Source organism: Phacochoerus africanus, chromosome 2 (genome assembly GCF_016906955.1).
Source record: "Phacochoerus africanus isolate WHEZ1 chromosome 2, ROS_Pafr_v1, whole genome shotgun sequence".
In the NCBI taxonomy this organism is placed as follows: Eukaryota; Metazoa; Chordata; class Mammalia; order Artiodactyla; family Suidae; genus Phacochoerus; species Phacochoerus africanus.
This window is the reverse complement of record NC_062545.1, coordinates 257,819,730-257,834,373: the sequence shown is the minus strand read 5'-3', so window position 1 is coordinate 257,834,373 and position 14,644 is coordinate 257,819,730. Positions and strand designations below refer to the sequence as shown.

At 40.8% G+C, this 14,644-nt stretch overlaps 1 long non-coding RNA gene across 1 annotated transcript; it reads left to right on the top strand.

Annotated features, from left to right (window-relative positions):
• The first annotated feature begins 7,786 nt into the window (after positions 1-7,786).
• Positions 7,787-14,644, top strand: LOC125121346 (uncharacterized). The gene is made up of 3 exons (XR_007133441.1): positions 7,787-7,919; positions 9,711-9,894; positions 14,462-14,644. It is a non-coding gene; the product is annotated as an uncharacterized LOC125121346 (long non-coding RNA).

The window sequence follows — 14,644 nt, the reverse complement described above, 5'->3', positions numbered from 1 at the left end:
GGAAGTCAATTGCCCAAGGTCATGAAATCGGAGCGAGCTCTAAATGCAAAGCCAACTCCTTCAGGGGCTCTCACAGAATAATTGTTTTATTCTGCTATGCCTCCCAGTGTCCTTCATTTATTCCTTTCACAAATGTTTACCAAAGGCCTGCAGCAAACCAGGTGCAAGGGTGGGCGTGGGGAGATTGATTCTGTGTGGAGATAGGAAGGGCTCCTGTTCCTAGAGGTCTTGGGATGGCAGAAAATAAAACCATAAATAGAAATAGAAGACAATTCCAGCTAATAGTAAATGATAGACAGTAATCTTAGAGTAAATGTAAGAGGGAGTGGGTAGATGCTTTATATTGGGTGGTTTGAAGCATCTGTCTCTGAGGATGTGACATTTAAGCGGAGACCTTAGGGAAGGCGTTTGACCTCTCTGAGCTTTGGGTTTCCCAGCTGTAACACAGGGAAGAACAAAATGTGCCCATATGATAGAACTTGGGAGAGAAGAAATGGGACTGTGAAGGTTAATAGCTTAATACATAGTAAGACATAGTAAGATCCTCGCCAATGCAATGATTTAACACCCAAGTGCTGAATCCCTATGTGAAGTGATTTTGCACTTGAAGGTTTAGGACTCCTCAGTATGAGGCTAAGCCAGAGGAACACTAATAATATTAATATTAGTAATATTATTAGTAATAATAGCAATATTAATAATAACAAAATAATAGCAAACATTTACTAAATGCCTACTTTGTGCAAGGCAGTGCTGTCAATACTTTGCATGTATTAGATAATTTAATCTTTTAACACCCCTAAGAGGCAAATACTGTTATTCATCTCATTTTACAGATGCCAAAACCAGGGCTCACAGAGGTGGAGTAAGCCGGCCAGTTTTATGCAGAGAGCAGTGGAGCCATGCTTTGTGCTCAGGTGCTTTGGACCCAGAGGCAGTGTCTTCACCATCAGACTTTGCTATTTCACCTATAATTGCCTTTTTAAAAATTATTTAAGCATACTTGATTTGCAGTATTGTTAGTTTTAGATGCGTGGCATAGTGATTTGGTATTTTTATAGATCATACTCAATTAAAAGTTATTACAAAACAATGGTGGTAATTCCCTGTGCTATATGATATATCCTTGTTGCTCACTTATTTTATATGTAGTTTATATCTCTTAATCCCCTACCCTTATCCTGCTCCTCCCTCCTTCCTTCTCCCCACTGGTAACCACTAGCTTGTTTTCTATATCTGTGAGTCTGTTTTTGTTTTGTTACATACATTTGTTTCTTTTATTCTTTACATTCTACATATAAATGATAGCATACAGTATTTGTCTTTCTGTCTGAATTATTTCACTCAGCATAATATTCTCTAGGGCCGTCCACATTTCTGCAAATGACAGAATTTCAGTCTTTTTATGGCTGAGTAATATTCCACTGTATGTATATACCATGTCTTCTTTATCCATGCATCAATCAGTTGATGGACATTTAGGTTACTTCCATGCCTTGGCTATTGTTAATAGTGCTGCTGTGAACACTGGGGTGTATATATCTCTTCAAATTAGGGTTTTCATTTTTTTCCAGATACATATTTCAGGAGTGAAGGTGCTGGATCATATGGTAGTTCTACTTTTCGTTTTTTGAGGAACTTCTATACTGTTTTTCATAGTGGCTGTACTGATTTACATTCCCACCAGGAATAAATAAGGGTTTTGTTTTCTCCACACCCTATACAACCTTTGTGGTAGACTTTGATGACAGTCATCTGACAGTTATGAGGTGATAGCTTGATGTTTTGATTTGCATTTTTCTAATAATTAGTGATACTGAGCATCTTTTCATGTGTATGTTAGGCAACTGTATGTCCTCTTTGAAAAAAGTCTATTCATCTCTTCTGCCCATTTTTAATTGGGTTGTTTTCTTGATATTGAATTGTATGAGCTTTTTATGTATTTTGGATATTAGCCTCTTGTCAGTCATATCATTTGCATATATTCTATCCCATTCGGTAAGTTGTCTTTTCATTTTATCAGTGTTGTTCTGATAAAAGCTAAGTTTTATTAGGTTCCATTTGCTAATTTTTTATTTCATTTCTTTTGCTTTAGAGACACCAAACATCTATGGTCAATTAATTTATGACAAAGGAGACAAGAATATACAGTGGAGAAAAGACAGTCTCTTCAATAAGTGGTACTGGGAAAACGGGACAGTTACATGGAAAACGAGATAAGCATTTTTCTTCATATGATATACAAAAATAAACTCAAAATAGTTTAAAGATCTAAATGTAAGATATGAAACCATAAAATTCCTTGAAGAGAACATAGGCAGAACACTCTTTGATGTAAATTGTAGTACATTTTTTGGAATTGTTTTTGAAATGAACCTGAGTTCTCCCTCAAACTGAGTTCCCGTATTGAGTTTATGATTAAATCTCTCCATCCAAAACTTTATGCCCTCTCTTCTCCCCTATGACCTCAATCCTGTGCTAACTGAACATGTATCAACAGAGTCCGATGACTAAAATTGCGGTTGTCCATAACATTGCTAATGTACTATTCTTGTTGATATCATCATTAATGTACAACTCAGGATGTTTCCCCAGGGCAAGATGAGCTCACAGACCCCCAAGCCATGGACCACCCAGCCAGAGTCTTAAACCAGAGACTCCCTGACTCTCAAAACGAGATAAATAGCACAGAAATGTCATAAGATGGTGATTAATCCCAGCCCCTTAGTTCTTCACCCTAAAAAAACAAAACGAAACAACAACAAAAAAAGACAGGTTGGAGTGCATCTGAGGCTTGTCTCCACTCCCTTGCTTGCCACCCTGCAATAAATCCTTACATTGCTGCAAACTCCTATCGTCAGAGTTGGGCTTTCTGTGCCATGGGCAAATGAGCCTTCTGCTTGGTTGCAGAAACCAGATCTCCAAAATCCTCTCTCCTCCTACCAGAGTAGGTGAAAGTGCTTGTAAATCCCATATTGCTCTGGCACTGTTCCTTTTGCAGTAGACATGATGACCTAGCCTGCAGGGTGATCTGGCTGGAGCGCAAATACACAGCACTGCATTTCTCCAAAGGATTTTTTTTTTTTTGTCTTTTTAGGGCTGCACCCACGGCGTATGGAGGTTCCCAGGCTAAGGGTTGAATCGGAGCTGTATCCACCAGCCTACACCACAGCAACACCAGATCCGAAACATGTCTGTGACCTACACCACGGCGCACAGCAACACCGGATCCTTAACCCACTGAGCGAGGCCGGGGATGGAACCTGCATCCTTATGGATACTAGTCAGATTCGTTTCCACCGGGCCACAAGGGGAACTCCTCTCTCCAAAGGATCTGAGATCCTCCTAGCACACAGTGGGCTCTAAGAATGTACTTCATGATGAGAAACACGTAACAGCAAGCTTCCTAAAGTAGTGAGCTCCCCACCACCAGAGGTATACAAATAGAGGTCCTTTGTCCAGAGTGTTGTATACATTAACTACAGCATTAGTCTAAGAGCTCCTCATGCCAAAATCCCAATTTCTCATGGGCTTTCTCCTCTGCCTATGCAGGGAGGGTCTCCTCTGCCTTTCTGTGCTTATAAATGAGGTGGTGAGCTGCCTATAAAATAACACTGGGCCACTCACCTCCCTTTCCAAGTGTACAGTCCACACGTATTTGTTATTCTTATAGGGGAACACAATTTGCCACCCTAAAATGTGTCTCCATGGCAGAAAAGTTGATTCAGGGTGATTATTTTTAAGACACAGGAGATTTAGAAGAAGGCTTTTTTTTTTTTTTTTTTTACCACCCCCAACTGCCCAAAGAATGCAGGTAGAGGCCGTGTTCCTTAGAGAAGGTAGTCAGATCTAGGCGTGAAGACAGGGAGGAGCCTCACACCGTCTCTGCTAAAATTCCCCTCTGTGTCCCATTGTCTGGGCAGGACCCAGCAAACATTTGTTTACCAAACGTTTACTTTTCCATCTCCACGTGCATGGCCTTCCTTCGCTCTGAAGTCAACCCTCCCCCCCCCCACCACTACCACGTCCTCTTTTGTCCTTGGCTGAAGATGGTGTTTAAGGTGAGGGTCAAGGACAGCTGGCTCGGTTCTCCCAAGTCTCTGGCTCATACACGTGATTAAGCTGTTGTGTGATTTTCTGCTGTTAATCTGTCATGTCAACCTAATTCTCAGGCTGGCCAGAAGAACCGAAAAGGGCAGGGGACATCTTCTCCCTCTGACACTCGCTGCCTGGAAATGGCTGTTTCTCTGGTTTAAGGCACCAAAGGCTCCAATGAGAAGGAAACAGTGATTTCCAGAAGGAGGTAAATTATCAGTGGTAAATATCGGAGCTGTCAGCTCCTCTCTGATCATTTCTGAGAGAATGAAACAGGGCACGAGGAAGCCTTGCTGGGATGGTGAAAGGGACAAGATGCAAGCTGGAAGCTCAGGATAGAAACGGAGAAGCTGGCCGTTAAAAAAACCTTAAAGACTTTAATGTTAAAAATTTTAACGTTAAAAAAGTTAAAAAACAGAAGTTGGAAGTTTAAAAAAATGTTTCACGTTTTGCCCTAGGCCACCCTCGTACTTCTAAAAATATCTCTAAACCATAGGAAATGTTTTCAGATATAAATTATAATCTGGAAAAATATCTGGAGTCGGGGCGGGGAAAAGAAAGCTCCTTATAGATGTTCTTGTCATTCTAAAAGAAGGACCTTGTACTCACAGTCTAAGAAGGAGGGGAAATAAACCCAGCAGTTGTATTTTCCACACGTCCAGGAAAGGATCCAGTTTATAGACTCAGACATGTTGTTCAGAACGAGGCTTTCATTTTTTTTTTCTTTAAATCTGTGTCAATTCACAAATGCCAGTCTGTAAGGGGCATCAAACTGAAAAATACAGGTTGAAATAAAGTGGCTGAAGCCCAGGAAAAAGAGGCTATTTCAGCAGTCTGAAGGGCTGAGCAGAGAGGTTTCTTTTCCCTATAATAAGGGTCAGATCCTTGAAGAGCTGGCTTCATGAGGATACATGAATGATGAGGCTGGCAGAGTCCTGGGCGAGAGAGCAGGACCCCAGTAAGGCCCAATTCTGCCCTGGGAGTGGTACTCAGTGGAAACTCAGGGTTCCAAGCTTCTCTTCTCAAATGACTTGGAGGTTCTGTTTATAGGTCATTCTACCTGAAGGATCCATGTATCAAGATAGCAGCCGGACAGCATGGACCAGGTTTATACCCGGGGACAGTAAAGAGCATCATATCGAGGCAAAACCAAGCAAAACAGATGTGGGTTCTAATTCTTCCTCTACCACGTGGCCAAATAGCTTCCATTTACATCATCTGTGAGTGTAAAATAACAGTCCAAACTTTATTCTTGGGGAGTTTGAATGAGAATATGTAACAGCATGCAAGGCCTAATACAGTATGAACTTTCAGTCAATGCCTTAAAATATTAATATTGTTTTAATAATACATATTATATACATTTACATTTGTATTTATGGTAGGGAGAGATTTCTTTTGCAAATAGCTGTCCTATTTTCTTTTTTTTTTATTTTTTTTATTTTCCCACTGTACAGCAAGGGGATCAAGTTATCCTTATGTGTATACATTACAATTACATTTTTTTCCCCACCCTTTGTTCGTTGCAACATGAGTATCTATAGTTCTCAATGCTACTCAGCAGGATCTCCTTGTAAATCTATTCTAAGTTGTGTCTGATAAGCCCAAGCTCCAGATCCCTCCCACTCCCTCCCCCTCCCATCAGGCAGTCCTATCTTCAAACCTGAATGTTCAGGGTCATCTGTCTGAGTGGATTATTTAGAAGATATTTCCTTTGAATCATCAGTCAGTAGCTGCCTTGGGTCACACGTCCACTTAAAACCTAACCAGAGGCACAAAGAACAGCCTACAGAGACATCCGTGAATCAAAACCAAGGATATGAGGTTTCAAGGAGAGGAGCCCTTAGGTTGATTTGTCCAGCTCTTCAGCGGGACTGATAAAACTTTCTAGGGTAGACCCTGAGAGTTGGGCTTTCTCTTTTTCAGAATGCAGGTGCTTGACATAAGCCTTGCTTGCTGAGCCGTCCCTTTCAAAGAAGGCTATCTCAAATAAACACTCTGCCAGCCACAAGGCTAGATAAAGAGCCAGGTCACCTGCCCTCATGGAGCCTCTGTTGTTTTAAGGATCTGAGTTGATTTCAGTAACTGATCATTTGGGCTGTTTTTTTTCCCCCCTCATGCTTTGAATTCCTACTTTTATGTTCTAAATTCACCAATAAAGAGTGAGCCCTGGAAACCCTAGACCCTCAGCCTGACCTCAATAAAAGCAGAACCCCAGGCCCTTTCTCTCTCTCTTCCTTCTCCCGCCTCCCACCCAACCCTGTAAGTAATAAACCTCTATTTTTTCAAAGTTTCCAGATGGTCGTGGCTGAAGGGCATTTTGCGATTATAATAAGAACCATAAAGACTCGTCCAGCTTCACCATTGGTTATTGATAGGTTGAGACAGACACAAAACACACATGTATATAAAAATAGTTAAGAGAAACCCCAGGCGTGCCTGGACCCTCCATGTTGGGAGCTAATCAGCAAATCAAGAGTAAAATAAATATTCGAAAAGGAGTGGTGACCATTAGCTGTTGGATATCATCTTTTTTATCATGGATTAGTTAATGGAGTGGCAACAAAGCCCATTTTGCCCTGTCCCTTTTATTTTTATATGGGAAACTTAGTTCAGTGACTTGGGAAAGTCACTGGACAATCTCTTCTTTATTCTCCAAATCACTCCCAGCTTCAAGGCTCATATCCTACCTCCTTTGTACAGACTTTGTCAGCCTTGCATGTCTTTTCCCTTGTGGTCCCATTGTTCTCAGTTTGGGACTTACATCCATTCGATTAGCTTATGCAGAGATGTATCTATCTAGCTTGCTTGCTTGCTTTCCTTCTTTCTTTCTTTCTTTTTGTCTTTCTTTCTTTCTCTCTCTCTCTCTCTTTCTCTTTCTTTCTTGGCACACTCACGGCATATGGAAGTTTCTGGATCAGAGATCAATTCCCATCTGCAGCTGTGACCTATGCCTTAGCTCTGACAATGCTGTATCCTTAAGCCACTGGGCCACTGCAAGAACTGAAGAGATGTGTTCTTGGGTGCCTACCATGGGCATTATTCTAGCAGAGACCCCTAAGACACTATTCCTACCTTCAAGGAGCTCCCAGTCTAGACGCTTGTAATGTGAGCCACAAACGGTTTAAATTTTCAAGCAGGGAGTTCCGGTCATGGCTCAGCGGAAACAAATCTGACTAGCATCCATGAGGAAACAGGTTTGTTCCCTGGCCTTGCTCAGTGGGTTAAGGATCCGGCATTGCCATGAGCTGTGATGTAGGTCGCAGATGTGGCTCGGATCTGGCGTTGCTGTGGCTGTGGTGTAGGCCAGCGACTACAGCTCTGATGTAACCCCTAGCCTGGGAACCCCCATATGCTGCCAGTGCAGCCCTAAAAAGACAAAAAAAAAGAAAAGAAAAGAAAAAAATAAATTTTCAAGCAGATGCATTTAACTAAGTTAAAAAAAAAAGAAATGAATTTTAATATTTTTATTTAACCCCATGTATCCAAAATCTTTTAATTTTGACATGTAATCATTATATGATTTTGAGTAAGGCATTTTACTTTATTCTTCAAGACTCTCTGGTGTGTGATTTTTAACCCTTCCAGCACATCTCAGTTTGGACCACATTTCTTTTTCTTTTTTTTTTTTTTTGGTTATACCTGTGGCCAGGGATGGGACCACCACAGCAGTAACCAGAGCCACTGCAGTGACAATGCTGGATCCTTAACCTGCTGAGCCACATTTCAAGTGCTCAACATTCACATGTCATCATAGCTACCATATGGGAAAACCCAAGTCTAGACAGAAAATAAACAAGTAAATCCACAAATACAGAACATAGGTAGGTAAGTAGGGTGTCTGGGGAGGGCAAACCTGGTATTATGTGCATGTGTGCGTGTGTGTGTGTGTGTGTGTGTGTGTGTGTGTGTGTGTTGGTATTTGATTCTGTGTGGTAAGAGTTAGGTGAGAGAGGAGAATTCATCAGAAAAGAGTTCTGAAAATTTGTTATTATTCAAATAAGATTTTTATTAAAATATAATTCATATACCATAAAATTCACCTTTCCCCAAAGTTCTGATACTTAAGCTAAATTATGAAAGGCAATGTCATTATTTGGACAAACAGGGTAGGTCATTCCAGGCTGAAGGAACAGTATTTGCAAAAAGCTTAGGTATGTGACTAAACACCCACAGCACATAACAGAAAATTAACTCATTTGTTTACTGATAAAATGGGAGCTTGAAGAACCGCAGGAAATGGGACTCGATGAGGCTTTGCCCATCTTCTAAGGTATTTAAACTCTATCACTAAGGCAAGGCAAAGCCACTGAACTTTTTTTGTTTTTGTCTTTTTAGGGCCGCACTGGCAGCATATGGAGGTTCCCAGGCTAGGGGTCGAATTGGAGCTACAGCTGCTGGCCTACACCACAACCACAGAAACTTTAGATCCGAGCCACATCTTCAACCTACACCACAGCTCATGGCAACACCAGATCTGTAACCCACTGAGCGAGGCCAGGGATTGAACCTTCGTCCTTATAGATACTAGTCAGATTCGTTTCCGCTGAGCCATGACAGGAACTCCAAAACCCACTGACCTTTGATTGCGAAAGTGGTAAGAACAGATCACGACCCAACCATGGGAACTGGAGCCTACAAGATCAGGGGCACAGGAGCTGATCTTCTGATGGCTTTATTTATTTTGAGGAAGAGACTGATATTTGGTCTACCTTGTATTTTAACAAAAGGCACATTTCTGTGTTGTATCAAATAACGTGAGGACCCCCCAAGAGCAGGGAGTGTTTATTATGTTTTTTGGTTTCAGTGTTCTTGGTCAGTCCAATTCCTTTAGCTGTTTTTCAGCTCTAATCTGCACTGTGACCGGAACAAGAAAGCCTTAATTCATACCATCTTCTGATGACAAAAGACAAGCAAGTTTGTAATTTAATAAATGCGGTTAAAGCTGACCTTTGAGATGAACAACAAACATCTTGTAGCCTGAAATTTAGTCCTAGAGACTTGCCAGGGACATTGGATAATATGATACCTTGATTCTTCTGCACATAAAGTCCTGGGCATGCAACTTCAAAATCCGTGTCCAAAGTCTTTCCATAAAAAAGATAATTGTGGAGTTCTTCCTTCTGAGATGCTAAGATAGTTGAATGATGTCTCATCAAAAACTGTGGACTTGTCGAGCTGGGCCCAACATGTCGGGAGGTAGCTTCTAAAAATGATGAATTATATGAAAAGTAACTTGGGACCAGCCAGATGGAAGCTGTCGCCTAATGCTTTTACCGTTATGGAAGAGCTGCCTAAAGGAAGAAATGTTACGAGCAGATCATGGAAAATTTAAACCAGAGTCAAACTCAAGCCCCAGTCTTGATAAATGGCAATATAAGCTGTCCCTTGGATACTAAACCCTGTAAACAAATAAGAACACAAACAGGCTATCGCTCACACACACGCTAAGAGTGCACGGGCATGCCTCGGCCATACTCTCGTCATGCCTTATTTGTGAGTTAATGTTTAAAATAATCAGGGGAATTAGCTAAGTTGTTTGGGTAATCTCTTGAATAGTTTGGGGCTTGTCATGATTAGTTGAAACCTCGCTTGTTTATCTCTGTGTGCTTCAGAGAGACAGCAAGGAAGCGTGTGATTCTCATGCCTGGATTTGTCATGTTGGGGGACTTGGACAAGGCAATTTCTTTCACAGATAGCAGTTTCCCCATTTGGGAAATAAAGCATCCACCCTTTAATATAACTATAAACTCTTGAGAATGACCTCCAGAAAGTTATGGGCCAGATGATCCAATCATGGTAAGTAACCCCAAATTTTGTAATTCAATCAATGTCAAGTTCCTTTTTTTTTTTTGTCTTTTCCAGGGCCGCACCCGTGGCATATGGAGGTTCCCAGGCTAGGAGTCTAATCAGAGCTGTAGCTGCTGGCCTACGCCAGAGCCACAGCAACGTGGGATCCGAGCCGCATCTGTGACCTACACCCCAACTCACGGCAGTGCCAGATCCTCAACCCACTGAGCGAGGCCAGGGATCAAACCCACAACCTCATGGTTCCTAGTCAGATTCGTTAACCACTGAGCCACGACGGGAACTCCTCAAGTTCCTTCTTAATGTAAATGCTCTTTGGATTTATATAACACTTGTTTTAAAACAATGCTTGGGACTCTTTTTTTTTTTTTTTTTTTTCTTTTTAAGGCCTCATCCATGGCATTTGTAAGTCCCCAGGCTAGGGGTCGAATCAGAGCTGCAGCTGCCAGCCTACACCACAGCCACAGCAATTTGTGATCTGAGCCTCGTCTGCCATATACATCACAGTTCACAGCAATGCCAGATCCTTAATCTCCTGAGCAAGGCCAGGGATGAACCTGCATCCTCATGGATACTAGTCAGATTTGTTTCTGCTGAGCCACAACGGGAACGCCCCAGGGACTTCTGCACTTGGCCTCTCTCCTAGGAAGAGAGATCTGTCCACATCTTGGTTTACCATTGACCACTCATTTCTCTTTCCAGAGGGTAATCGTTCCACAAAGTTCCTTTGGAGAACTGACTCTGCCATTCTTAGCTATGCATTTTATTTATTTATTTATTTACTTATTTATTTATTTTAAATTTATTTTTATTAGACTATAGTTGATTTACAGTGTTGTGCCGATTTCTGCTGTACAGCAAAGTGACCCAGTCATACATATGTATGTATATATTATTTTTGTCATACTAAAAAAATCCATTATGTTCTATCCCGAGACTGTATATAGTTCCCTGTACTATACAGTAGGACCTCATTGCTAATCCATTCTAAATGTAATAGTTTGCATCTACCAACCCAAACTCCCCATCTATCCCTCTTTGTCCCTCTACCCCCAATTCTGGAAACCACAAGTCTAACTATGTCTGTGAGTCTGTTTCTGTTTTGTAGATAGGTTCATTTGTGCCATATTTTAGATTCCATATATAAGTGATATTATATGGTATTTGTCTTTCTTTTTCTGACTTAATTCACTTAGTATAAGAATCTCTAGTTGCATCCATGTTGCTGCAAATGCATTATTTTGTTCTTTTTATGGCTGAGTAGTATTCCATTGTGTATATGTACCACATCTTCTTAATCCATTCAGCTATGCATTTTATTTATTTATTTATTTTTATCTTTTCATCTTTTTTTCTATGGCCACACTCAGGGCATGTGGAGGTTCCCAGGCTAGGAGTCTAATCGGAGCTGTAGCTGCCAGCCTAGGCCAGAGCCACAGCAACCCAGGATCCGAGCTGCATCTGTGACCTACACCATAGCTCACGGCAACGCCGGATCCTTAACCCACTGAGCGAGGCCAGGGATCGAACCTGTAACCTCATGGTTCCTAGTCAGATTTGTTAACCACTGTGCCATGGCGGGAACTCCTCAGCTACGCATTTTAGGTAGAACTGACTCATCTCTTATTCCAGAGGTGGACTTTGATAGGTGTGTGTTAATCTATGAAGCCTGTCTACCTAGCAACACAGTTGGTTTAGAAATGGTCACGTGACACAGTTTAAGCCAATGAGAAGCAAGGAGGCATATGCTGAGGTTCTGGGGATGAAGGTATCTCACATTTTAAGGAGAGCTGATGAAAGTGAAGTTCATCCCATCCCTGTTTATAAATAAATATGCAGACCTAATGCTTCTGGCCACTATCTGAGATCCATTTCATATTCTAAGAGGATAATAAAGTAGAAAGCACAGAGAAGAAAAAGACAGAAAACAGGTCTTTGCTCATAATACTGAGCTATCGGCCACAGAAAGATTGCCCTACCTCTGACTTTCGGAGGCAGTCATCAGTAAAGTCCCCCAATTATCCAAGCACACTTGATTAATTCTGTTATATACAACCAGTCTATCGAGTTCCGTGATGAAGACTATTTCAAACCTGAATACTCTTTCCTGCTTATCAAACTCCATTGCCACAAATAGCTTTTCTGTTAGATCAGTTTCACAGACAGATCCCAGACACTTAGGCAAGTCTCCTCGTGTCAAACAGAGCCATGTTTTGCTTTGTGTATAGACGGTGATTCTTAGCAAGATAATAAAAAATGTTTATGCGATACCACAACTTATTCCAGTTAAATCCGTGTGACTCAAACAGAGGCTTAGACAAAACTGTAGTTTGGTTATTGGTAATTGTCTAGCAATCTACACAAAATAGGATTATTTCCGATCTGAGTATTAGGGGGCTACATAAGATGATTTAAGACTGTTCCAAAAGACACTTCCTTGAAACTTCAGTTTATGCCCCATGTAACATCAGATCAGAGTTGCCAGATCCAGAGATTTCACATATGTCATTTTGATATTTACCATATTCCTGACTATTTTTTTTTTATAATATAAGAAAGGCTTTCAATCCCATGCTCTGGAGCAGACAGCCTGGGTTTGAATCCCACCTCTGCCACTTCTGGCAATACACCCTTGTGTGAACTCAGATTTTCTCCCTCTGTGCTTCCATTTTCTTCTTTGTGAAATTCTTTGTGAAATGAGGATAACAGTTACCTATATCAAAGGGTCTTTGGAAGGATTAAATCCATGACCACTTTAAATCCTTAAAACCGTGCCTAGCGCTCAGCCGATGTAGATATTTTTAGTGGTATTTTAGAAAATATCCAAATTATGTGACAGCTACTTACCTTAAATGATATGAGCATCCCAGCAGAAGTGTAGGCACTGTGCTAGGAATTTTATATAAAGACATTATATATGAAGGCTTTACATCCTCACAACAACCATGGGCCAGGATGTTATAACCATTCTTCAGCAAGAACAAACTGGGTCTTAAAGAGGTTAAAGCCCATAGATAGTAAGAGACAAAGACAGGACTTGAACCCTATTCTCTCTGCAAGCTTAAACCACACTTGTTCCATTCATTTGCTTATCTATGACTTGACACTCTCTGCATTTCTTTTGGTTTGGCGCAGACCTGCCTTATTTAGTCTGTTCCCAAGGATAAATTCTCTTCTGTCTCCTTCTCCTCATTGCCCATATGGTCAGTGATTGCAAAACGATGGAGGGAGACTGTTCTTACTGTGTCAAGTTCCTACACAAGGCACTGGCTAATCATTTGTTTGCCTTAATCAAATGATCACCTAACAAAAATCAGAAGGTAGTTTTAAAAAATGAAGGACTCTTCATTGCCCTCAGAATAATGTTCACTGATCCATTCAGCATTTCAACAAAGATATACTAATGTTCCAAGCACTGTGCTGGTTCTAATTACTTATGCAACCTACAAGGCTGTCAAGATTTGCCTTCTGTATGCCTCTCCAAACTCAGCTCTTGCTACATCCAACTTCACACACCAGCCTTCATCCACCCTTTGCTATTCCCTGTCTGTGCTATGTTCTTACTAATCCCGAGGTTTACATACACTGTTACTTCTGGCTGAAATGTACCCCCAAACCCCATGTCCACTTTGCTTGGCTGACATTTTCTTGTCCTTCAGGCCTCAGTTCAGACAGCGCATCCTCTATTCTCTGGTCCCTAAAGGAGACAGAAGCTTTAATTTTTGGTGCACCCCTGTCCCTGTGCCATCATCCCATCTGCCAAAATCTACTGAAATTTCTTGCCTCTTTATGGAATCCCCCACTAAAAGATAGCATTCATAAGAGATGGATGACAATTTATTCATATTTACTTCTTGGCACTTAGCATGGTGCTTAACACAAAAAGTAAGCTCAATAAATATTTGATTGATGAATGAGTCAGCTTTGTGATCACTGAACCAGAGAAGATGGGATGGAGAGGAAAGGAAGATGCTATTGGAAGTCATCCTTGGTTACAGAAGCCAGAGCAAGCTTAACAGATAACGAGTGTCAAGGGATCCCAGTTACGAATTCATATGAACTGAATCCTTGATGTTTGTGGGCTTGACTTAATAACACCATGATTACCTTATCTATAACTTCCTAAGTCACATGCTCAATCACTAATTCAAGCAAAAGGCTTGGCTTAGGGTGTCTTTTAAGGGGAAAGTAATCTGTCTCTCTGACCAAATTCCACACCAATGAAGAAAGTGGAAACTTGAGGGAAAATAGTCCTCAGAGAGATGAATTGGAAGAATGAGTAAGGTTTTCCCAAATTCCCATAGGTTGTGTAATATTTTTTAAGTTCTTTATTGGAAACAACACCTCTCAAAACTAATTGTTTTAGGAAAGTTAGTTACACATTCTAAAACCCATTCTACCAACATCACAAAATTTCACTTTCTTCTGGCTTTAGTGAATTACACTAACAAAATTTAATTGGGCATGTACTATATATCCAAGATATAGCATCGTTGAGTACTTATTCTTTGCTGTACACTAAAGGTTCTTCATAAATTATCTATTTTTTTCCTTACAGCAACTGTGTGACGTGAATATCATTTTTCTCATTCTACTGAGGAGAAACATGAGGCAGAAAGAGGTTTATTATCTTAGATTTGGGATTTAAACCTGGACCATGCTGGCTTCAGAGACTGCCCTTTTCAACCACTTAGCCATGTTTCTTTGCTTTCTTATAAATCATGTGATTTAACTCTTATAA